The 26838-nt window shown below is 39.0% G+C and overlaps 1 long non-coding RNA gene across 3 annotated transcripts in view; it reads left to right on the top strand.

The window, feature by feature from the left end:
• The window catches only part of LOC107129766 (uncharacterized), a 57365-nt gene extending 36125 nt beyond the window's left edge, over positions 1 to 21240 (top strand). For 2 of the 3 annotated variants that reach the window (XR_010586659.1, XR_001490860.3), the window contains 2 exons: positions 20536 to 20659; positions 20786 to 21240. This is a non-coding gene — a long non-coding RNA (uncharacterized lncRNA). Of the gene's footprint in view, positions 1 to 8597; positions 8713 to 20535; positions 20660 to 20785 lie in introns of those variants that run through there. The other variant, XR_012435024.1, reaches the window with a different exon arrangement.
• The last annotated feature ends 5598 nt before the right edge of the window (positions 21241 to 26838 follow it).

Raw genomic sequence — 26838 nt, forward strand, 5'->3', positions numbered from 1 at the left:
TGTAATTCCAGCTACGCGGGAGACTGAGGCACGAGAATAGCTTGAACTCGGGAGGCGGAAGTTTCAGTGAGCCGAGATCGCGCCACTGCACTCCAGCTTGAAGCATAGAAAAATTAAAGTACTGAAGTAGATTAAAATGGGAAAATGTGTTAGAGCTTATGTGTGGGTGTTTTCTTACCATGCCTGGAAAACTTATTCTTGTTTGGCATTTAATTAATTCAGTTCACTAAAAATCAATTGAGTGCTCACATGTATCCAGCACAGTTATGGTTGCTTGGTGTACATCCATGAACAAAAAAGACAACGATCCCTGTATTTGTGGAGCTTCTATTGCAGCAGGGAGAGAAAGACAATAAAAATAATAAATAAGAAAATAGTGCAGTGTGTTAGAAGGGGGTAAGTGACACTTTGGAAAAATAAAGGCCGAGCATGGTAAGGGGGCTCAGGCATCCTGGGCAGTGGGGAGGGTTTGATTTTGTATAAGGTGTTTTATTCATTGAGGAGATGACATTTAAACAAAAATATAAAGGATGTAAGGGAGTTAGCTAGGTGAATATCCAGGGAAAGAGGAGTTCCTGCAGAGGGACTAGGCTGTACAAAGACCTCAGTTTGGGAGCTTGTTTGGTTTGTTTAGAGAACTCAGCAAGATGGCCAGTGTGGCTACAGTGGAGTGAACCAGAGGGGGAGCAGGAGAAGATGAGGTCAGAGAGGTGAAATAGCGAGCAGATCCTGGAGGTCTTGCAAACTATTCTAAGAAATCGAGTGCCATTGTCAAGTCTTGAACAAAGGAGTAATGAAATCTGATTTATGTTTCTTTTTTTCTTTTTTTTTGAGGTGGAGTCTTACTCTGTTGCCTAGGCTGGAGTGCGATGACATGATCTTGGTTGACTACAACCTCTGCCTCTCGGGTTCAAGTGATTCTCCTGCCTCGGCCTCCTGAGTAGCTGGGATTACAGGCACCCGCCACCATGCCAAGCTAATTTTTATATTTTTAGTAGAGATGGGGTTTCACCAGGTTGGCCAGGCTGGTCTCGAATTTCTGACCTCAGGTGGTCCACCCGCCTCGGCCTCCCAAAGTGCTGGGATTACAGGCATGAGCCACCGTGCCTGGCCTGATTTATGTTTTTAAAAGATCATGCAGTCCTGTGATAAGAATAGCAGACTTTAGAGGGTCAAGCATAGAAGTTGGGAAGCTAGAGGAGGGGCTATTACAGCAGTCCAGGCAAAAGCCCAGAGTGACTCAAACCACGTATTAATGAAAATAACAATGGAGATATCAGGAAGTAGCTGGATTCTGGCTATTTATTTTGACATTAGAGTTGACAGATTTTTTTTTTTTTTTTTCTGATGGATTGGATATTAGATGTGGGGATAAGAGAGGTGTCAAGAAAGATTTGAAGGCTTTTGCCCCCAATTAACTGGAATGACTGGGAAGACTGTGGGAGGAGTGAGATCTGAAACATAAACTGGGTGTTGTGGGCAGGGTGTGGTGGCTCACACCTCCCAGCACTTTGGGAGGTCGAGGCAGGTGGATCATGAGGTCAGGAGTTTGAGACCAGTCTGACCAATATGGTGAAATCTCGTCTCTACTAAAAATAAAAAAATTTAGCTGGGCCTGGTGGCCCACACCTGTAATCCCAGCTACTTGGGAGGCTGAGGCAGGAGAATCACTTGAACCTGGGAGGTGGAGGTTGTAGTGAGTTGAGATCACGCCATTGCACTCCAGCCTGGGCAACAAAGTGAGACTCCATCTCAAATAAATAAATAAATAAATAAATAAATAGGGTGTTGCAAGTTGAACACATTGATTTTGAGATGTCTACCATCGACTGCAATAGAAAGGTTATGGAAAATAAGAGTTTGGAAGGAAAGGCCAGGGCCATAGTTTTGGACATACTGAGTTTGGATGACTATTAGCCATCAAAGAGGCAAGAAAGACCTGAAATTTTTGAATGTGAAATTGATAATCCATTTCCGTCAGTGCAGGACACCTCAAAACAGGAAAGACTGGACTAGAGTAAATGGCCTAGATGCTATTATAACCTGGGCTGGATAGATAGGAAAAGCCTGAACTTGAACTGGCAGTAGACGTGGAAATGGGCAGAAGGACAGTGACTATCCTGCGGGCAGAATGTCCAGGACTCAGTGACTGGTTTGATCTGTGGGGTGAGAAAGAGGTAAAATGCCTGATTTGTGGCACAGTGGCTAATGACATTAGTAAAAGAGAAGAGATGAATATCAGAGGACGTCTTTTTCTCTGTGTTTTCATTTTTATATTTCTTCCTAAATTCTCTTGTATCCTGGAAATTAAAACAGAAAATTCTCATTGTATTGTTTCTATAAAATCTCAAGGTCAAGGGAGGAAACTGGGAAATACACCCTATCAGATTTAAGAGAAAAAGACCTCTGATACTGCCTTTCCTCCAGTGATTCTTTAAAAAAATTAATTTTAAAAATTGATAAAGAAAAATTGTATGTATTTACAGTACAACATGATGTTTTGAAATATGTATACATTGTGGAATGGCCAAATGGAGCTAATTAACATATACATTACCTTATATAATTATCAATTTTTGTGGTGAGAACACTTAAAATCTACTTTCAGCAATTATCAAGAATACAATACATTGTTATTAACTGTGGTCACCATGTTTTTCAATAGGTCTTTTGAACTTGTTTCTCCTAACTGAAATTTTGTTACCATTTGACCAATGTCTCCCCAACCTCCTACTCCTTCAAACCCCCAACCCCTGGTAACCGTCATTCTACTCTCTGCTTCTATGAGTTTGATTTTCTTAGATTCCATGCATAAGTGAGACCATGCAGTATTTGTCTTTCTGTACCTGGCTTATTTCCTGTAACATCACATCCTCCAGGTTCATCCATGTGGTTGCAAATGACAAGATTTCTTTCTTTTAAAAGGCTGAATAGTATTTCATTGTGTCTATGTATCATATTTCCTTCATCTACTCGTTCATTGATGGACGACACTTAGATTGGTTTTATATCTTGGCTATTGTGAATAAAGTTACAGTGAACATGAGGGTGCAGATAACTCTTTAACATACTGATTTCATTTCCTTTGGATATATACTCAGTAGTGGGATTGCTGGATTGTATGGTACTTCTATTTTTACTTTTTTGAGGGAGCCTCATAATGTTTTTTTATGATGGTTATACTACATGATTTTTTAAAAATTGTACTTGAGCCATGTATATTTTATTATCACAAGAAATTCACGTTGCTTTTTTAAGACAAAGTAACTCATGCTGCTTTTGGAAATGAGTAACATAGGGAATGCATCTTCTACCAAGAAAGCAGGAAATAGCTCAAGATCAACTCTGTTGAGAAGAAATGGCAACAGAAAGTATTCCACAATGGCAGTGAGGTATTTGCCCCTTCAATGCATATATTTGCAAAATACCATCTGCCTTTCTAATTTGCACCTTTCCTGCAATAATTGGTAATGCCAATGTCAGAATATAAGACAGAACAAGGGTGACATTCTGCTGACATTTATAGACATTACCAGAGGAAGGGAGCTCTTGTCTTTTAGACACATTTCCAATTTACAAGGTATTTTAAATTGTAAATCGTAACCAAAGGTTATCATATTAGTTATTATTCAACACGTATTCACATCTACTCTGTGACAGGCACTATTCCAGGATGTAACCAGGCACAATTTTAATATGCATATTTCACTAAGCCCAAGACACTTGGCTGTTGGTGCTTGCTTGATCTTAGTAAATGGTGTCAAGGAAAGGCATTTAAACAATTACATCAGCACTGCCTCTGGCTGAAAGATATTGTAAGATACCATGGATTACAGGATGCATCCTGATTCTGTAAGTTAAAAGGTGAGCAAAGCAGGTACATCTTAAAAATTGATGAAATAAGTAGTAGGTAACATTTATTGAGTGTTAACTCTGTGCCTGGCACTGTGCTAAATGCTCAGCATGCACTGATTTTAGTCTAGAGCATTTGCATTCAGAATAAGATTTTGTCCAAGTAACAGTTTTCCCTAAGAATATGAGAGATGCCTGCTTTACAGTTTTGTAATGAAATTACCTAACATTACAGTTTGCCTACTTGAAGCTTAGAAATGTAAGGTTTATTTTCTTTCATAACTTTACTTATTGAGAACCCTTAAATTCTAGGGCCTGAGTTTTCAGCAAGAAATTTATTAAATAATTGCGTAAATTAAATTTAACCAATGTTTCTTTATGCTTATTTTATAAGAACTATAGTAGATACTTTAAGATTTTGCCAACAAAATCTTAAAATTCAGTGGAAGCACAGATACATCACTAGAATCCATGACACCTATAGGTTGTAAGTATAAGTCACATGTGGACATAGAAAAGAAAAACAATGGGCATGCGGTTGGGGAGGGACATCAGAGAAATCTTGAAGGAGACAATGGCAGTTGAGCTGGGCATCATGAATAAGCAAGTGGAAAACTTGTGTGATCAAATACCTTTTAAATCCAATCAAATATTAGATGGCCAAAAGCCAAGGGCTATATGTATGACATTGGGTACACTTTCTTGAATTGAGAAGAAAACACCAAGGAGCATTCTGCATACAGAAATTAAAGAAGCAACTAGCAGCTAACATTGTAGACAGCTACATTGTTCTTGCCAGCCTGTGTGAACTAGCCTGAACTTTAATGATCAGGAGTGGACACTTTGCGGATTTCTTTCAACTCGGAAGAAGAAAGAGAAGAGGCAATTGCTCAGACTACCAGACAAAAGCCAAATTGGCTCCTGAGTGGTCCTGAATGAGGTCAGACTTCAACTTTTTCAGAAGCCATAGAACAATATTTTAGACTTGATTTTTGATTAAAATCTATGCAACTCTAGACTCCACTGAAAATTCCATACTATTCTGTAAAGTATAAATATGTTTTAATAACATCAATTCTGTTTGTGTAAGTTCCTCTGATCAGAAAAAGTGGAAGATAATTTTTTTTCTAAGGTCCAGAGACCCTCAGTACGGTTTAAAAATCTTAAATTGAAAAAAAAAATTAAAATAAGTATAGATTCACAGAAAGTTGCAAAAATAGTACAGATGGATCTTATGTACCCTTCACTCATTTCTCCCAATGGTTCTATCTTACATGATTATAGTATAATATCAAAACCAGAAATGTGGTGTTGGTACCAATGTGTTATGTAGCTCCATGTCATTTTATCACATGTGAGGATTTGTATAACCAACATCAAAGTCAAATTCCATCCCACACAGGTGTCCCATGTGCCTTTATAGTGAATCTCATCCCACTATCCCCCAGCATCCCTGACACCTGGAAATCACTAATCTATTTTTCATCCCTACAATTTCGTCATATAGAGAATGTTATATGAATGGAATCATAAAGCATATGACCTTTTAAGATGGGGCTTTCCACTCAGCACAATGTCCTCTTGATCCATTCAAGTTATTGCGTGTATCAGTCAATAGTTTGTATCTTTTTATTGTTGAGTAGTTTTCCATAGTATGGATGTGCCAGTATTTGTTTTACCATTCATCTGTTGAGGGGCTTTTTGTTGTTTTCCGTTTTTAAGTGTTACAAATAAAGCTGCTATGAACAATTACTTACAGTTTTTCTTGTGTGGGCATCACTTTTTATTTCTCTGGGGTAAATGCCCAAGAATGCAATTGCTGGGTTGTATGATAAGTGCACGTTTAGCTTTTAAGAAACTGACAAATGATCTTCCAGAGTATCTATCTCATTTTATGAGAAATATATGAGGAAAGACTGTTTTTAAAAAGGTCAACTCTACTTAACTTTCCCTTGTAAGCTGGAAAGGACTGTAATACCATGTTCCTGAAACAACTGATTGTCTTTTTACCCTAGTTGGTTGCCAAATCATTCTCCTTCCTGTTTTGTTTTCCTCCCTAGTGCAGTTGGGCTTATTCCTAATGCATGGTGGAAACAAAACAAAACAAAAAAAAGACCAATTCACTTCCAGAAGCAATGTTCTTAGCTTTATGTTCGTCAGGCAAAGGTGAGTAAGTTGTCTTAAGCAAAAAGACATTGCTCTGATAAAACCAGCCCAGAGGGCTTCCAAATCTCAGCCTCCTAGACTCCACCTTCTCAGTGTCTTCCCACAGTACATCTCTCCACATCTAAGACACACAGGTTTGTTATTTGGTACTTCTATTTGTGTCAGGTTGTGTTTAAACACTATCTCAAATGATGGAGATTCTCCAACCCATTTGCTTTAACACGTATTCCCAGCTCCTGATTTCTGCCAAGTACCATCATCTCACTGAGATCGGCTCATGGCTTACTTCACTTTGTCCAAGTCTCAGTACAAATGGTACCTCATCTGATAGGACTTCTCTGACTGCCCCACCCCAAAATCATTCTCTGTGCTCTTACTGGTTTTATTTTTCCTCAAAATGTTGATGGCTGTTGTGAAAGCTGGGTCCTTTTCTGATATGGTTTGGCTCTGTGTTCCCACCCAAATCCCATGTTGAATTGCAATTCCCATTGTTGAGGGAGAGACCTTGTGGGAGATAACTGGGTCATGGGGGCAGATTCCCCCTTGCTGTTCTCATGATAGTGAGTGAGTTCACATGAGATCTGATGGTTTAAAAGTGTCTTGCACTTCCCCCTTCTCTCTGTCTCCTGCTCTGGCCATGTAAGATATGCCGGCTTCCCCTTCACCTTTCACCATGATTGTAATTTTCCTGAGGCCTCCTAGCCATGCTTCCTGTACAGCCTGTGGAACTGTGACTCAATTCAACTTCTTTTCTTCACAAATTACCCAGTCTCATGTAGTTCTTTATGGCAATGCGAGAATGGACTAATACAGAAAATTGGTACCAGGAAAGTGGGACATTGCTATAAAGATACTTGAAATGTGGAAGTGACTTTGGAGTTGGGTAAGGGACAGAGGTTGGAAGAGTTTGGAGGGTTCAGAAGAAGATAGGAAGATGAGGGCAAGTTTGGAAGTTCCTAGAGACTTGTTGAATGGTCTTGACCAAAATTCTGATGGTGATATGGACAATGAAGTTGAGGCTGAGGTCTCAGAAATGAGGAACTTATTGGGAACTGGAGTAAAGGTCACTCTTACTATGCTTTAGCAAAGAGATTGGTGGCATTTTGCCCCTACCCTAGAGATCTGTGGAAATTTGAACTTGAAAGAGATGAGTTAGGTTATCTGGCAGAAGAAATTTCTAAGCAGCAAAGCATTCAAGATGCAACCTGGCTGTTTCTAAAAGTGTATGCTCATATGTGTGAACCAAGATTATCTGAAACTGGAACTTATATTTGAAAGGGAAACGGAGTTTAAAGTTTGGAAAATTTGCAGCCTGGCCACGTAGTAGAAATGAAAAATGCCTTTTTTGGGGGAGAAATTCAAGCCTGCTGCAGAAATTTGCACAAGTAACAAGGAACTGAATGTTAATAGCCAAGACAATGGGGAAAATGTCTCCAGGGCATTTCGGAGATTTTTGTGGTAGCCCCTCCCATCACAGGCCTTCTGGAGGCCTAGGAGGAAAAAATGGTTTGGGGCCCCGTGCCTTATGCAGCCCCAGGACATAGTGTGCTATGTCCCAGCTGCTCTAGCTCCAGTCTTGCCTAAAAGGGGCCAAGGTACAGCTTGGGCCATTGCTTCAGAGGGTGCAAGCCCTAAGTTTTGGTGGCTTCTACATGGTGTTGGGCCTGCAGGTATGCAGACAGAAAGAGTTGAGGCTTGGGAACCTTTGTCTAGATTTCAGAGGATGTAGGGAAATGCCCAGATGTTCAGTCAGAAGTCTACAGTAGGGCAGAGCCCTCAAAAAGAACCTCTACTAGGGCAGTGCAAAGGGAAAATATGAGGTTGGAGCCCTCAGACAGAGTCCCTACTTGGGCACTGCCTAGTGGAGCTGTGGGAAGAGGGCCACTGTCCTTCAGACCTCAGAATGGTAGATCAACTGACTGCTTGCACTGCACACCTGGAAAAGCTAAAGGCACTCAATGATAGCCTGTGAAAACAGCTGCAGGGGCTAAGCTGCCCTAGATCTTAGGAGACCATCCATTACATCAGCGTGGCCTGGATGTGAGACATGGAGTCAAAGAAGATCATTTTGAAGCTTTAAGAATTGATGACAGCCCTGCTGGGGTTCAGATTTGCATGGGGCCTGTAGCCCCTTTGTTTTGACTGATTTCTCCCTCTTGGAATGGGTCTATTTATGCAATGCGTGTACCCCCACTGTATCTTGAGAGTAGCTTAACTTGTGTTTTATTTTACAGGCTCATAGGTAGAAACAACTTGCCTTGTCTCAGATGAGACTTTGGACTTGGACTTTTGAATTAATACTGAAATGAGTTAACAGCCTAGGGGACTGTTGGGAAGGCATGATTGTGTTTTGAAATTTGAGAAGGACATGAGATTTGGGAGGGGCCAGGGTGGAATGATATGGTTTGGCTCTGTGTTTCCACACAAATTTCATGTTGAATTGTAATCCCCAATGTTGAGGGAGAGACTTGGTGGAAGGTGATTGGATCATGGGGGCAGGATTTCCCCCTTGCTGTTCTCATGAGTGAGTTCTCATGAGATTTGATGGTTTAAAAGTGTGTGACACTTCCCCCTTCTCCCTCTTTCTCTCCTGCTCTGCCATGGTAAGATGTGCTTGCTTCCTCTTAAACTTCCACCATGATTGTAAGTTTCCTGAGGTCTCCTAGCCATGCTTCCTGTTCAGCCTGCAGAACTGTGAGTCAATTAAATCTCTTTTCTTCATAAATTACCCAGTTTCAGGTAGTTCTTTATAGCAGTGTGAGAATGGACTAATACATTGTCTTCTTAGTTTAAAAGAAGTTAAATAGGGGACACACAGCAAAAGAGATGCAGCATAAAGCAATTTATTGCAAAGGAGAAAGAATACTCCAAAAGTTATTTGTAGAATAGACATCATGCTCTGAGAGAGAGGATTCCAGGCAGGTTGCTCGTGAGGATGACAGCATTGACTGTTACTGGGTAGATACTCTTTATGGGAATATTGCATGATTATTCCTAAGAGGGTGGGAGGAAGTGAAACTAGTAAGCATGTTGTGGGTAGCCCTCTGGGTGCACGTTCGCAGTAGCTGTACATGCTTGTTCTAACGACCAAAGGGTCAATTTGAGGACAGGCAAAATCAAAACGCACTTGCTCTCTATGGAAGAAATTCCCTACTGGAGATAGCTATACTTGAAGGAGTTTGGCTACGATGCAAATACTGGGGCTTATTGTGTTGACAGTGCAGTGGCCACACTTCTCATATCCTGAGAACCTGGTTACTTCCTTGACTACCTATCTTGCCTCAAGAGTGCATATCATCACCTGGCACAGCATATGTCAGTTTGTTGTATTAGTTATCTCGCCTTGTTAGAATATAATCTACCTGAGGGCAGGGATTCTGTGTGATTCACTGTTATTTCCACAAACCTGAGACAGTTCCTGGCACATCATAGAAACTCAATAAATAGGTGATGAATAAATAAATCAACAGAAATTTTTCCATAGTTTTTTTCTTTTAAACTGATCTAGTTTATCACTCTCTTTCCTCTACAATTTATCTTTCACTCAAAGAACTAAAGTTATCTTCCAAAAACACAGAATGACTCAGCTCACTCTCCTCAACACTCTTAAATGGTCCTTCATTACTTGTTGAGAAAAGCCCAGACTTGTTTAGTGGAGCAATTAAACTCCCTATAATTTATCTGCCAGAAGACTTTCTGGAATCATGTATGATTTTTTTGCCCTCCAACTTACAGTCTTATTGGTCCACTTATTTTTTTCTCATCATGCCACACACTTTTGTGTCAAGTAATTTTAGTCTTTTGGCCTTGTTCTTACTATCAGCCAACTTCACAGTTGAAGTCCAGAGTTGCTTTTTTTTTTTTTTTTGTCTATTTATGTAGGAGTTATAATTTTTATTTGCTTTGTGGCAGCATTATTTTCTGACATGTTTTCTTCATATTCTTTTGAAGAGTTTCTTTTTAAAACCCATGTTATTCAAGGTTAAAAAAATAAAGAGTTTCTTTGTTTGGGTGTTATGCTTACACTTACTTGAATATGTTTTTTTTTCCACACTAGCCATTAGCAAGATTCCTGTGGAGTAAGGGAGTGCCCAGGGTGGTTCTCCAGATTCTTCTGCTCAAGTTCTTCCTCTTCTGATGCTGCAGTGATGAATTATTTCTTCAAAACTATGACCCCACTGTGTAGCTCCACCTTTCCTTGTTCTCACAAGAGTGTACAAAAGCATTGAGTCTTCTGAGCCATGGCTAACAAGAATCCTAGCTACTGCCGTCCACTATATCTTTCCCTTTTTTAAAGGAGCGTTTTCTGAGTTTAGTCATCTTAGGCCTTCCTCGAGCTCTCCCCATGGTTTTTCCCTTTGCCTTCTCCAGTTATCGCTCCCTATTCCATCTTGGCCTGGTATTTCCCATCATGGCAAGACTGCATGGTTTTAGGAGAAAATGATTGCTGTCAGTCTCTGAGATTGACCACTACCAGACCCCTCTTTCTCTCATTCTTCCCAATGCTGGGACTGCACCCATGCTGCTTCTTGGATCTGCTTTTCAGGTCTTTGATGTTTTGACCACACCTCAATGTCGTTTGGAACTTTGGCATTGTCATTTTGCTGAGGATGTAGTTTGTATTTTTTATTGTGGTTGATAGTGTTGTTATCCTCATCGCTCTATCTGATTTCCAGAAGTGAGAAGATTCAAAACTATGCTGTTGCCATTTTGCTATTCAATTTATCCAATTGAAAGGACAATGCTGAAAATTCATGTCCTTCTTACTAATTTGGGGTTAATATGTCCTTTCTCATGTCAAGCGAAGATGGATAGGAAGACTGTTTTGTGGTGTTTTTAATGCTCTGATTTAGACAAACAAAACCTAACAACTTTGTACTTGTCTCCAAATTTTTTTGAAATGTTATTGGTCTATGAAACAATAAAGTCCAGAAACGACTGATATGTATTTGTTTATCTATCATCTATCTCTCTATCTGTATCTATGTATCTCATCTTCTATCTCCATCATCTACTGACCTATGTGTCTATCTATCTATCTATCAATCAATCTATCTATCTTATGTATTTCAACAAATATATACTATGGTCTAGGCACTCATCCAAGATGCAAAAAGAACATAGAAATTAAAAAGAGCCATGGCTGCTAAGGAACTCAAAACTAGGGAGAACATAGAAATGCAAATGATAAACTAGCCTATAAGAGAGGGACCAGATGTATGCAATATGCTGCAGCAAAAGAGACAGGAGCTATGCTCACTAGATAAATTCGAAATTTGAGAAAGCTGCATGGGGGCAATACTAATAATTTGGACTTTGGCTATTTGGTGGCTGAAATGGCAAAAGACAAAACCACTTTAATATAAAAGTATGTGGCATGGTTAGAAAAAGTAAATGACCAGAGAGCCTGGACAGGAAGGTGGAGGAAAAAAAAATCACACACAGTGCCAGAAAGATAAATTTTGGACAGTTTAATTGCATTCTAAACAAGTCTGGGAAGGCCAGGCGTGGCGACTCACACCTGAAATCCTAGCACTTTGGGAGGCTGAGGCAGGCAGATCACTTGAGGTCAGGAGTTTGAGACCAGCCTGGCTAACATGGTGAAACCCCATCTTCACTAAAAATTCAAAAATTAACCAGGCATGGTGGCATGCACCTGTAACCCCAGCTACTCGGGAGACTGAGGCACAAGAATAGCTTGAACCCAGGAGGCAGAGGTTGCAGTGAGCCAAAATCATGCCATTGCAAATTGCATGGCTCATTGATGAGAACCTTCCGTCTCCTATCTGAATAAAATGATCATGAGTAAAGACTGTATTTTGAGGTTTGTGTATACTTGTCTCTTACTCTTTTTCTGTCCCTCTCTTTCTCATTTTCTGGCACTTCTTAGCTTACTTTTGAGGAGAAATCAGTTTTAGGTAAATAAACTCATCTATTGTTGGTGGAAATTATAATTACTTTGACCTTTATGTGCATTGACTGTGTTTGTAATTCTAACACTTACGTTGATAACATGCTTTATGACACTTCCAAAAACCTAAGAAGCGCCCTCCAATATGTCAACTTTCTTAAATCAACTTTCGTAAATGGATTTTTGTTTTTCCACATTACCACCTCTTCTAAAGATCTCTGATACCATGTGGTTAGGAAAAAATTTTCATATAATAGAATTGTTTCTGACCTTTTATCTTACTGTACCTTCAAAATTATGCCAGGCTTTATATGCTATGGTGTGTGATATAAATTTATTTATAGATGGAAGAGCTTACAGTCATTTTTTCAGAAAATAATTCAGAGTTATTATCATTTTTCACAAATGAAGAAGTTAACATTCAATGAAATAAATTATAGACATGGTAATAAAAAAGTATAGCTCTTTCTTCAAATGGAAAACTATAGACATTAAAAGTGTTATGAATTAAAAGAGACTTAAAAGGCAAAAACTAGATGTAATAGGTGGACTTTTAATACTAATTTGAACAAATCCAACTGTAAATAGATAGATATTTTGAGGACCTAAGGTAATTTTGGATATGAACTGGATACTAAATTATTATTGAAAATAAATTATTATTGAGTTAGGTACAGTAATAGTATTACAGTTAGGTAGAAAAATGCCCATATCTTTTAAGGGGGCACCCTGATACATTAAGGTTTAAAATGTCAGTAAAAATAGAAACAAATGTTAAAAATATTAATAATTGTTACATCTGGGTGATAGGTATATTTTGACTTGTTTTTATAATAAAGTTAAAAAATGTCAATTAAAGTGTATGTATTTAGTAAAGAGGGAAAATATTTTTGGTGAGATTTTTACTGAAAGCCTTTATTTTTTCTTTTAACATTAGAGAAGATTTATATTTAGAATTCAGGAGCTATTTCCAGTGAGAGATCACTTTAGCTTTTTCTGTCATTCAATTAGAAGCTAGTGACATTTCAATCTGAATGAAACATACTCTGAAATTCAAGGACCACCAAAGCACTCCTGAATCTAACATATTTCAAATGCAAAAGATTTCTGAAATTAAAGTAATTGATGGCAAAATCAGGTGAGGATGCTGTCTTATTTTTTGTTTGTTCTTGCAAGGCAATGATGGAATATTCAGCAATGGCTATGTTAGCAGTCTCTCTTTTATGGTTATTGACTCTGTCTTCCACAACTTGCTGCAGTACTAGTGATAGTGACAGGAGACAGACAAATTCCTAGGCAGACAGGGATGGGACCCTGATGGAACCAGACCTTCAAGCCAAAGCCAGTTTAAACTTTGAAAACCAAAAGGCTGGTTCAGGATAGAGCCTCTCCATTGATTGCTTCTGGATAACGCCTTTTAACCAACCAAATTGTACTTTTTCCAAGTTTGCCCATGGACCAATCAGCACACACTCCCTCATTCTCAGCCCATAAAAACCCCAGACTAAGCCTCACAGGCAGCTGCATCTGCTTTCTGGGTTCCCTCTTGCAGCTGTGAGCTTTTCTTCTGTCACTCAATAAAATACTTCTCTGTCTTACTCACTTTCTGGTGTCCATGCACATCGTTCCTCTTGGTTGTGGGACAAGAGCCCAGAAGTTGCTGAGCTGCAGACAATGGGAATAAAAGAGCTGTAACATGCTCCTGCTCATGGGACCACAGGAGAAAGAGAGTTGTAACACCCTCACCTCACCAAGCTGCAGGAACAAAGAGCTGTGACATTTCTGGAGGCTCAGACGTTGGGACTCCTTGAGCAAGAGCTGTAACACCCTTTGGGGCTCCACAGTTGCTGTCATCTCTGAGTTTTTGGGTGCCACCATGTTCCCTTCATCTAGATGCTGGCACCCAGCATGGAAGCCGTTCACAGCATGCCCAGTCCAGCAGTGGGCTGAATGTGGAGCTGTGGCAGGAATGGGATCTAAGTGGGCATGAGCCAAGCACACCCTGCAAGGCTGAGCAGGTGGAGTGAGCCCAGTGGGCTCAAGCAAGACCTGGATAGAGGCAGTGGTGGCTGCAGAGATTTCCAGCTGGCAAAGCAGCACCGAAGAAATCCTGTAACACTAGAGCCACATCCAAGTATAGAGCAATATCAGGGTGGTAATTCTTCAAGATTAATATTCTGTTACAGGAATCACCAAGTCAAGTGGTACAGTCTACTGGCAAACAATCAAGTGCAGAATTTCCTTGGTTTGGTCATCCCAAAGAATTAAGTCTAAATGCTGGAAGCCCAGGAGTACAGCTTGGTGGATGGAATTAGGGCAAGTCAAGAGAACCTATTAAAAAAGAGTTGAATTGAAGTAATAATTAAATAAAATTGTTTGCAACAGTCCTGCTTTTTTCCCTGCAATGTTACAGGATGTTTAGTTCTTTCCCTGAATAAATTATTCAAGACCATGTTCACCTTGAGCCCTCTTGCCTTTCTTTTCAAAGTCTCCATATCCTACTATAGTTCCAACAGATGGAAGCTAGTATTATATTTTACATATTTTTAAGAGTTACTATGGCAGATTGAAATGAGCACAAGCTTTTGAGTTGGAGTTGGGCATGTTAAGTTTGTGTGGAAAGTTATACATGCAGGTGGAGTTATCCAGAAAGAAGTTAAAAATGTGGGACTGGAGATGGCGGTAGAAGTTAGGATTGAAAATCTTAGAGGCAGGGGTTGAAACTGTAAAAATGAAAGAGGCCTGGTGGTGGGGGTAGAGTGTAGAATATAGAATAGTATGGAACATACATGTTTGAACCTAGATGAAAAGATCCATTTAAAAATAGCTAGAGAAATGAAGCATAAAAATCAGTCTCTGAAGAGATAGGAAAGGCAGGAGAAAAACAACATAACCCAGAATACTCCAGCAGTACCAGAAGTAAATGGTTTCAAAAAATATTGCATTATGGAGATGTGAGCTTTAGAGAGACTACTGAGGAGGTTGGAGAAACTACTACTGAATCTGACATTTAGGAGATTATTGGTGACTCTCAAGGGAGGAAGATTTAAGATATGACTAATTAGTAATTAGAAATTCCACCCCTGCCCAAGAACAGTAAATAGAGTTTTGTTTTGTTTTTAAATTTGAGATGTTTGAGTACAGTTATAGGTCAAGGAGGATTCACAGAAAGGGGAAGAATGATGATGCAAGAAAATAAAAAATAGATGATGGATTCAAGAATTCAGAACAAGAAATTTTCTAGCAAGGGAGAAGGAGGAATATCCAAAGAAAATTTTAGTTTGCAAACTGAGGTGTTTATTTTGATATGACCTTTTTCTTCCTAGTGAAAATAAGAAGCTAGGAAGTTCTAATGAGGAGAAGGGGAGGTCATCTCAACAGCTATTAACAATTTTAAAATCTGGTTCATTTTCCTTTAAGATTGGTGGAAGGAGTTTTAAGCTCTCATTTATTAAATGACTGGCCAAGATCACAAAGCTGGTATTAGAGCTGGTGCTAAGCAGTGTGGGACTAGGGCTGGGAGTGATCATGGTATAGCAGTGAGTTTTTCTCTTCTTTTTATTTTCTTTTGTCTTTCTCATGTCTTTTTTCCTTCTTTCCTTTCTTCCGCCTTTCCTTCCCTCCTTATTTTCTTTTTTGAGTGACTTTATTGAGGTACAATTATGAAATCACTCACTGTTTGTATCATTAGATGATTTCTAGTAAGCTCATATAGCTGTGCAACCATCATTGCAATCTGGGTTTAGGTCATTCCTATTACTCCAAAAAGTTGCTGTGTGCCATTTGCAATCAGTTGCACTCCCACCCTTAGGCCCAGACAACCACAGATCAGCTTTCTATCTCTATGAATTTGCTTTGTCTAAGAATTTCATTTAATGAAATCATAAAATATCTGATCTTTTGTGTACTTCTTTCTTTGCATTGTTTTTCAGGTTCATCATATAGCATGTATCGGTAGCTTCTTCCTTTTTCTTGCTGAATGATATTATTTTGTATGAATCGACATTTTGTTTTCCCATTTCTTCCAGCAACCTGAGTGTGTTCATTTTACAGGAGCTGGCATCCTCTTCAAAAATAAATTAATAGATGATTCAATTGTGAAATATTTTCATAATTTCTGCTTTAGTTGACCTATAATTTGTTCCTTACACAGTAGCCAATATATTCTCATTTATGTTGTGAGGAACGTATTATAAACATTTTTTTCTAAACCCATGCAATTCTTGAACACAAACTTTACAAACCCACTATTAAAGAGCCCTTCTAGTTTTTGTTGGAGAATAAAAGATAATGAGTTTCTCTGACATGCTTAATACTTCCTTCTGGAAATGAAGATTAGTTGATATTAACTGAAGCAAGTAAACCAATTAAGACAATGATGATACGATTAAAACCCTTAACTATATTTTACTGTTTATAAAACTTTTATATTATTTCAGTCAATTCTTTTAACAGCCCTGTTGTGGTATGCAGGAGTGGTATTTTAATCCTCATTACAGGTAATGAAACAGATTAAGAGAAGTTAAGAGCTAAAATCTTATAGGGCTGAAACTCAAACCTAAGTGCGCCGATGCTCTTTATATTCCACCTACACACTATTCCATTCCCCACGTGTCTTGTTTTATTCTAGGTGTCTGTGTGTGTGTGTTAGTGTGTGTGTGTGTACACATGTACCTGTGGAGCCCAGTGCAAAATGAATATATGGGGCACCTTGTTAAAAATTATTGAGTATTTCAAGATGGTGACAGCAGAGTCTTAAAACAAATACAGGGCCCTTGTGGGCACGGGATCCTCTTGGGCCACACAGGTTGTGTGCCCATGAAGCTGGCCACGACCTTGTGAAAGAATGTCCTATTCAGGCAACTACCAGTAAGATTGGAGTGTCAGATATGGAGGTAGAGAAGCAAGGCAGAGTTACTGCTGCCATTTATTTACTCTGAGATGGGAGTAGTAATATATAGAGAAGCCAGGCCACTAAAATTTTATGTTCCATGCTAGTATTTTTAATGTATTCCAAAGGCAGAGAAAATCACCTAATAATTTTAAGTGAAAGAATTGCAATTACATTTATATTTTAGAAAAAAATCAATCTGATCTATATTTCAAGGACGGATTTTTACGTGTGAAAATGAAAGGAGGAAGATAAACTTGGGAAGAAATATCAGTAATCCAGGTTAGAGGAGAAGAGGGCTTTAAGGCAGTGGGATTTGAAATGCTGAAGAGGGGGTGAGGTGGGGGATCCTGCTCCTTGCCTTTGAATTCCATGACAGTCAGAAGCGCTCTGGCACCTCATTGTGTCTCAGTCTGCAAAGTCCCTCCAGAGAGCAAGATGGGGGTTGATGGTCAGGCTGACCGCATTTGCGTCCCCTCCATTAGGAAGCATGGTGGTGGGCTGCCAATGTCTGAAAATGATCACTTCATATATTTTTCCCAGTTTGATTTTCTTTTAGTTGTCAAAGGGCAAGCCCAGTAACAGTTTGTTCATTATGGTTGAGTGGAAAACTGTGGTTTATTTTTAAACTTAGTAATTCAGTAGCTTCATTTGAGATAGTATTGCCCCCGGGGGGTTAGTTCTCTAACATCCTGGGAGTCATTTCTGGAGGGTGGTGAAATAAGAAAGCATTTTAAAAATATTAAATTAGGTATCAACTACCTTTCTCTCTCTCTTTCACACACACACACACACACACGCACACACACATACACATTCTCGAATGCTTTATAGAATGGGAGAAAAAGGCTCAGAACTACAGATTCATTCACATAATGTGAGGCTTATTTTAGTATACTCATGAATGTGTCACACATTTGAACTTCATCTTTTATGTGTAGCAACAGCAGATGTTGAAAGCATAACCCCCACGCAGGTAGACATTATGGTAAAGCTTTCAATGGGATAGGGAGTAGAGATTTATTGTCAGCACTAAACATGCAAATGATTTCACCATTCATGTGAAGTGCTAAATGAGATTAATTTGTTGATCAACTGGAGCCCTGTGTGAACTTTAGTATATGTCAGTAGTCTCTTGTGAAAGGATGTTCCTCCTTATGATTAGGAGGAGAAGACTCAGGTTAGGTTTAGGGGATCAGGAATCGTGGGTGGGAAGAGAGCATGATCTATCTCTGAGATCATGGCTCACTCCTCTGGTAATTCCGAAGGAGCAAGCTGCAAACAAAGGCCATGTAAGGCTAAGAGAGAATTACAGATCAGTTGTATTTGCCAGAGAGGTGGTCTCTGCTATGCTATCTGTTTATACTTGGGATTAGTGAGAACTCCCAACTTCTTGCAGTTATCTGATGAAACAAATGACATTTGCTATACTACAAAGTCATTTTCTCATGAGTATCATGTACAACTTCTAGGGAAACCATGTAGTTTTGCAATGGTAGTGAAGTAAATGTTTATTTGGGCTTGGCATAGAACTAGATACTAAATTTCCTGTTCCTCAAGAGTGTTTTCCTTTGAGAGAACTCTCCCCTTCTTTCCTTTTTTTAATGTGACACTTTGTCCTTTGGCCTCTGGTCCCACAAAGGCATCCGTCTCCACTTCAATAACTTCTATCCTATAATTTAAGAAAGCTGACATTATTTGGAATTCTGAAATCAATACCTGCCCATTCAGCATTGCCCCTTATAGAGAAAACGGTCTGTATGATTCACACAGCAGAGAACACATAAGCTTTAAATCAACCATCCTGCACTTGTTCAGCAATTCTATATCCTTGCACTAGTATTTAATTAGTTTATGGGAGCAAATCTATCATGTATGTATGTTAACATAATCAGGTATAGCATGAAGGAAAGTGTTGTTCTTAATAAATCTCTTTGCATTGCCTTGTATTGTGAAACATTGATTTTTCAGAAGAAAATTATCTTCCAGGAAGAGAAAAAGGGTGGCAAAACTCCAGATCTCCAATTTCCAAATTCCACTACTTCTCTACACCACACAGTATTTTGGCTATGACTTTTACTTTAGCTCTTCAGGCTAAGCTTTCCAGGAGTGGCTTTTTTTGTTTGTTTGATTTTAGCAGTTAGAATATGATGCCATTAGATAACTTTAGATACTTTAAATTGTGTTGTCTAAAAATATTTACCAAATATTTACTGGTGCTTACCATGTATCAACTGCCAGGTGCAGGGGTTAGCTGTAGTTTTTACAAATCAAAGCAAACTGTTGCTTTAAAAACAAATTATCTTTTTCTGTGGAGCCTAATGTGGTAAACAGACAATCTGGAGCAACCTACACCCCACAGGGCTCCAATGCCTATGATTGTGTCTGATGCTGGCTTAGGTACCGTACTAGTCAGAGTTCTCTAGATAAACAGAACTAACAGAGGATCTGTTTCTATGTGTATATGTGTATGTATGTATATCTAGATCTAGTTACCTAGAATTATCTATCTATATAGATTATCTATTGAAAGAAATTTATTTTAAGAAATTGGCTCACAGAATTATGGAAGTTGGTGAGTCCAAAATCTGTAGAGTAGGCTGGCAGCCCAATGACCCAGGGAAGAGCAAATATTGCAGTTCAATTCCAAAGGCTGTCTGCTGGCAGAATTCATTCTTGTCTGGGGAAGGCCAGTCTTTGCTCTGTGAAGGCCTGCAATTGGTTAGATGAGGCCCACCCACATTATAGAGGGCAATCTGTTTTACTCAAAGTCTATCAATTTAAATGTTGATCTCATCCAAAAAATGCCCTCACAGAAACATCCAAGATAATGTTTGACCAAATATCTGGGCACTGTGGCCCAGTCAAGTTGACACATAAAATTACCCATCTCAGGTAGCATATTTTACATAAAGATAATAACGACAAATACTATATAGTACTTATTAACATGATAGGCCCTGTTTTAAACACTTCATATGTTAACTGATTTATTTATTTACTGTTTTGTTTTTTTAATTCTTTAAACTTTTATTTTGGCTTCAGGGGTACATATGCAGGTTTGTTATATAGGTAAGCTTGTGTCACGGGCGTTTGTTGTACAGATTATTTTGTCACTCGGGTATTAAGCCTAGTACCCAAGAGTTATCTTTTCTCCTCCTCTCCCTCTTTCCACCCTCCACCCTCAAGCAGACACCAGTGTGTGTTCTTCTTTATGTGTCCATGTGTTCTCATTACTTAGTTCCCACTTATAAGTGAGAACATGCGGTCTTTGGTTTTCTGTCCCTGCGTTACTTTGCTAAGGATAACGGCCTCTAGCTCCATCCATGTTCCCACAAAGGACATGATCTCATTCTCTTTTATGGCTGCATCATATTCCATGGTGTATATGTAACAAATTTTCATTATCCAATCTGCCATTGATGAGTGTTTAGGTTGGTTCCATGCCTTTGCCTTTCTGAATAGTGTTGCAGTGAACAAATGCATGCATATGTCTTTATGATAGAATGATTTATATTCCTTTGGGTGTATACCTAATAATGGGATTTCTGGGTTGAATGGTAACTCTGTTTTTGGCTCTTTGAGGAATCGCCACATTGCTTTCCACAATGGCTGAATTAATTTACACTCCCACCAACAGTGTATAAGCATCTCCTTTTCTCTGCAACCTTGCCAGCATCTCCTTCCACTCCTTATTTTTCCTTTTCCTGTGCAGGGATGGAAGCTTCCTTGTGCTTGGTGGCTGATGGCCAAGGCCAAGCCCAAAGACCACTGCAGCCCAGTCCTCAGGAAATGAAGTCCATCTCTGCAGCACCGGAGGAGGGCAAGAGAAGCAGTTGGTGGGTGCCGTTTATTCTGGCCTCAGTCCTCTTGGCTGCTCCAGGTAGCAGGCACAGCCCCCTATGTAAACTAATTTAATTTTCACTATAATCCTTTAAGAGACTATTATTATTCTCATTTCACAGGTGAGAACACTGACGCAGGAAGAGATTAATAACTCATCTATGGTCCATCCGTAGCTAGGATGTGGCAGAACAAGGCAGTTGTGTTTATAACCATTACGCTATATTGCAGGGTTAAAAAAAAAAGGGTTAATAAAAAGATTGTGTGGAGTCTGTTTTTTTATTTTTTAATTACAGAAGACTTCTCCATTCAAGCAATGAGATGGCATACGTTGCATCCTTCTCTGCTCAGAGAACATGCTGTTAGGTCTACTCATTAAACATTTCCTACCAATGACTTAGCTGATATGAAATATCAATTTCAAACTTCCTCTGACACACATACTACTATCCCTGAAACTATTTTCACAAAGAAAAATTATTTCACATCCTCAACTGAAATTTTATCAATTTTCATTTTTATTATTTTATCACAATCTGTATTAAGCCTAATATAAATAAATAATATTTGGATAATATTTATTCATTCTTCCATTCTAGACTTCAGTGAAAATTTACTGAATCTCTCTTATGTGTCAGACACATTAACCTATGGTCAAGTGCTTTATTTAAGCAGTTTGGGAGGCCAAGGCAGGAGGATTGCTTGAGCCCAGGAGTTGGAGACCAGCCTGGGCAGCAAAGTGAGATCTCATCTCCAAAAACAAACAAACAAACAAACAAACAAACAAAAAAATTAGCCAGGTGTGTTGGCATGTGCCTGTGGTCCCAGCTACATGAAGCTGAGGCAAGAGGATCGCTTGAGCCTGGGAGGTTGAGGCTGCAGTGAGTGAGCCATGATCGCACCACTGCACTCCAGTCAGGGGGACAGAGAGAGACCTTGTCTCAAATAAATAAACAAATAAAAAGTAAATGAATGAATGAATAAAGAAATACATAAATAATCTCATTGATTTCTTGACACCAGTTCTATGAGATAGGTTGTTTTTAAGTAAACTATCAGTCGGGGCAGTTAGAAACCACACTAGGTTTTTAAATAGAGGGGGTTTAATATAGGGAATTAGTTAAGCAGACATTGAAGTCTGAAAAGCAAATAAAAAGATGACTGAGGTAACCCAGAGAAGGGATTACCATAACCTAAAAGCTTAGAGGAGGAGCTCTACAGAGGCAGGACTCAGACCTCTAGGGACTGAAGAAGCTAGAAGCTTGAATCAAGGCTGCTGTTGGGGAGAGCTGTTTTCAGAGTGACCTGACAGGAACAGCATGCAAACACAAAGGCCTAAGTCACTTTTACCTCCAGCCTTCCAGTCTTCTTTTGTGCTCTCATTATTGGATCCTAATAAGAAATAGCAATTTGCCAACAAATAGGAGGGAGGGACCGGCTGTGGTGGCTCACGCCTGCAATACTAGCACCTTGGGAGGCCGAAGGGGGCGGATCACTTGAGTCCTGTTCAAGACCAGCTTGGGCAACATAATGAAACCTTGTCTCTACAAAAAGTACAAAAATTAGATCAGCTTTGTAGTGCGCACCTGTAGTCCCAACTACTTGGGGAGCTAAGGCAGGAGGATCTCCTGAGCCCAGGAGGTCAAGGCTGCCAGGAGCCATGATCGAGCCACTGCACACCAGCCTGGGTGACAAAGTAAGATCCTGTCTCAAAAATACAAAAACAAAAAAGCCACACACAAAAAAATCCCCACCAAAAACAAAGGAAAAAAAAAAAAAAGAAGAAGAATAGGAGGGAGGGTTTGGAGCTGAGAGACAACTTAATTATTGGCACACACATATTTTATAAGTGCTCGCAAGAATACACTTTCCTGACATGTAGAACTATGATAAAAATATATTTAAAATAAGCCTTCAGAAATATTCTGTGATGAGTATGTAGAATTACTCAACGCTAATTTATTTAATAGAAATATTTCCCACCACTCTTTTTTATAACTAGACCGTATGATGTTGAAACAGCTATTTACTTTTGCAGAACATAATTTTCCTGTATCAATGTTTGGTTTGGATTTAAAACTTAGTCAAGTAGTTTAGTATCCAGGACGTTTTCATACATTTAAAAGGCACTTTAGCTGATCTTAATGCCAAACTGGAGTAGGGCCATCTTCTTAAAGCTTGGTAAATGAGATAGATTAAGCAGTTTAAGCTGGTGAGAGTTCAAACAGAGAGAAAGAGAGAAAGGGAAATAGTTTTTCTTTGTGTTTTCCCAAAGCATTCTATTCAGTTTTGCTACTTTCATTGTGGTTTTCTTTCTCACTGTTACATGAACACCAGACTTGCACATGATGCTGATGTTCAAGTGGAGCATATACGTGAGTGGGTTGACATTGCTTCTCACTAAATTGTGATCTTATCCAGCTCACCTAACCTATTTAATTGTTAGTTTTCTCATCAGTAAGATGGAAATAATCATATTCTTTACTTAATAAAACAAGTGCTACATGTGAAGTTCTCTGACTCAAATCAAATGCTCAATGAATATTAGCTCTCATATTATTATTATTATTATTATTATTATTATTATTATTATTATTATTTTGAGTCAGAGTCTCACTCTTTCACCCAGGCTGGAGTGCAGTGGTACCATTTTGGCTCACTGCAACCTCCACTTCCCTGTCTCAGCCTTCTGAGTAGCTGGGACTACAGGCACACGCCACTATGCCCGGCTATTTTTTGTATTTGTTTGTAGAGATGTGCTTTTGTCATGTTGCCCAGGCTGGCCTCGAACTGGGCTAAACTGATCCTCCAGCCTCGGCTTCCCAAAGTGCTGGGATTACAGATGTAAGCTACCGCACCTGGCCTTATGTTAGTTCTTATGGCTATAATTCCCCTACTCAGTTCTTGGAATTTGATGGCAAGCTGAAAGAGACTGAGATAACAGGCTACTAGGAAAGGACAGGACACCATTTGTCCCAGTCTGTCTCAGGATAGGCTGCTAGGGACAGATGGTGAGGCTTCTGCTGGCAACCAGGATGTGGTAACTGCTGTCCCTGAAACAAGGACAGCAACCAGGAAGTGATAACTGCTCTTCTAAAACCCAAGACACCTGGCTCAGAAGAACAAATATGCATACTGTTATGAGGTAGGATATTCAAAGAACATCAGGAAAGCCAATGTAACCTTAGTGGTGTGAGCAAGGAGGAGAGAGGTAGGAGATGAAGTTGGGGAGGTAGCCAGAGGCTTACTGTGTGAGTCCATGTGGATCACAGCAAAGACTTACAATTTTGTTCAAAGTAGAAAGGAAAGCCATTGGATGGTTTTGAGCAGAATTCTGTTGTGATCCAATTTACATGTTTAAAGAGATAATTTTGATTCCTCTGTGGAGAATGGATTATAGAGGGAAATGTAGGAGCATAAAGACTAGTGAGGAGGCCATAACAGTGATCTGGGAAGAAAATTGTAAGGGCTCGTACTGATGTGGAAGTGGGGTGTGAAAAGTACTTATGTTCATGGTATTCATTGAAGGTAGAGCTTATAGGACTTCCTGTAAGATTAAATTAGCCTTTGAGAGAAAGTGAGAAATCAACGATGATGTTTTATTTCTTTGTCTAAGCAACTGGGTTTATAGAGGTGTCATTAACTGAGATGGGATAGAATATGTGAGGAGCAGATTTGTGTGGAGGAATGTTAGGAATTATGTTTTGGCCATGACATGTTTGACACAGCTGTTAGACATTTACTTAAATAAGATGGAATTTCATTTTTCTCTATTACAAAAGTCTGAAGGTTGACAATTCAAGCCTGGAGAAGCAGCTCTGATCCATTAAGTTGCTAGGGATTTAGGCTGTTTTCAACCAGCTGTTCTGTCATTCCTTGGATATGGTCCTCATGAGCTAAGCTTGAATTCTGATAATTACATCTGTTTCAGGCAACAGGGTACAAGAACTGGGGAGAGGTGGCAAAAGGCATGTGCCAGCTGGTTCTTAAGGAATGTTCTTGGCAGCTGAATATGACACTTAAACTGATATCCTAGTGGCCTTAAGTCAATCACATGGTCACTCCTAGCTGCAAGGGAGGCTGGGAAATGGAGCTTTCATGCTGGGTGTCATGTGCCCATCTAAAAACCCTACTACCAAAGAGCAAGGGAGGAACAGATACTAGAAGACAATCAACATATTTCTGCCACACTTGGTTTGCCCACTCCTCATTTCTCAGGACCTCCATATCTCAAAATGTACTGGGCAGTTTAAGGCTTTGTCTTCTTTGGCTTCTCAGCACATTCGATACTGCTGATAGCTTCTTCCTGAGAACACACCCTTCCTGTGGCTTCTGTGTCACAGCATTTCTGGTTTTGTTTGTTATTGTTTTCTTCATGTTGTTTTTGTACTCCAGGTTGCCCTTTTATCTCCAAAGACTAGTGGAGACTAGTGGAGATAAAAGGGCAACCTGGAGAACAAAAATAACACAGAAGGCAAGCCAATCATAATCCTGAAAGACACAGTCCCAAATGTTGAAATCTTGAAATATCAAAATCCTGAAAATATCATTCTGGAAAAATAATTTTTAAAAGGTAAAGATATTTATTTACATTTTTATTTTTTTAAATTTTTTTTAAGCCAGGGTCTCACTCTATCACCCAGGCTGGAGTACGGTGATCGGATCATGGCTTTCTGCAGCCCTGGCCTCCTGGGCTCAAGTGATCCTCCTGCCTCAACCTCCTGAGTAGCTGGGATTACAGGCAGGCATTACCATGCCCACCATGCCCAACATACCATGTTCATGGTATTCATTGAAGGTAGAGCTTATAGGACTTCCTGTAAGATTAAATTAGCCTTTGAGAGAAAGTGAGAAATCAACGATGATGTTTTATTTATTAAATTAGCTGGCCTCGAACTCCTCACCACTCTTTTTTATAACTAGATCGTATAATGTTGAAACAGCTATTTACTTTTGCAGAACATAATTTTCCTGTATCAATGTTTGGTTTGGATTTAAAACTTAGTCAAGTAGTTTAGTATCCAGGATGCTTTCATATATTTAAAAGGCACTTTAGCTGATCTTAATGCCAAACTGGAGTAGGGCCATCTTCTTAAAGCTTCACAAATGAAATAGATTAAGCAGTTTAAGCTGGTGAGAGTTCAAACTGAGAGAGAGATTAATTTTTTTAATTTTTGGTAGTGGAAAGGTCTCCCTATATTGCTCAGGCTTATTTACATTTAAAAAGGTAGTTTACTTGAGAAACACGTAAAAACATGACAGAATACTTCATAGGCCACTTTACACAGTAAAATAAGCAATGATAACATACCTATTTTTGCAAGCATAAATACTCATACATACTAAAAACAGTTGTGTGGGTGTAACAGTATGAGTAGATGAAACATTTATGAAGAAACAGGTCAAAAAGGGAAATGAATAAAAGCATGTCACTATGGTTGGTAATTGTGTGCACTCCACTTTATAACTGTGGTCATCTGAAATACGGTGCTAAGCAACCGGAACCTTTGACGGGATCTACCAAAAACTGTAATGGGTCACCACTGCATATAACGTCACCCAGAGAGAGCTGAGAAATTTTGTCTTTCACAAATGTAGATGATAAAAAAGGACATCTCTTCATTTATTGAGGGAGTTTCAACATTTATATGTACACACACAAGTCAACATTGTGTGTACTTTTGTCAAATCAAATTTGCATAAAATAAATTAGAACTCTCTAAAAATCTCTACACAATTTATACCTCCAACATTGGAAATGATGCCAAGAAAAAATACAGAGCACAGTGAATTGTCAAAAATAATGCTGACAATTTAAAATAGCATGAAAAGCTAAAAAAAAAAAAAAAAGAAAACAACAACAATAAAAGAACTAAAAAACAACATATGAAAAAGTATATTACAGGGATAAGTTATGGGCAATTGCACAGAGATACTCTATAAGAGCTGGCCAGCTTTCACAATCATTAACTGTGTTTCGAAGCCTTGTACCACAATGAATAGCTGCTTTTTCTTTCTTTTAGGACATGGCTTTTCTTGGAGAATATGTTCATATTCATTTTCTATGTGATGATGCTCTTTGTAAAATTTATCTATGATTCCTGTGATTGTGATTTTGGGGATTTTAGACTTTAGGGATTTTGATCTTTTGGGATTTCAACATTTGGGATTGTGG

This window comes from Macaca fascicularis, chromosome 5 (assembly GCF_037993035.2).
Source record: "Macaca fascicularis isolate 582-1 chromosome 5, T2T-MFA8v1.1".
Classification (NCBI taxonomy): domain Eukaryota; kingdom Metazoa; phylum Chordata; class Mammalia; order Primates; family Cercopithecidae; genus Macaca; species Macaca fascicularis.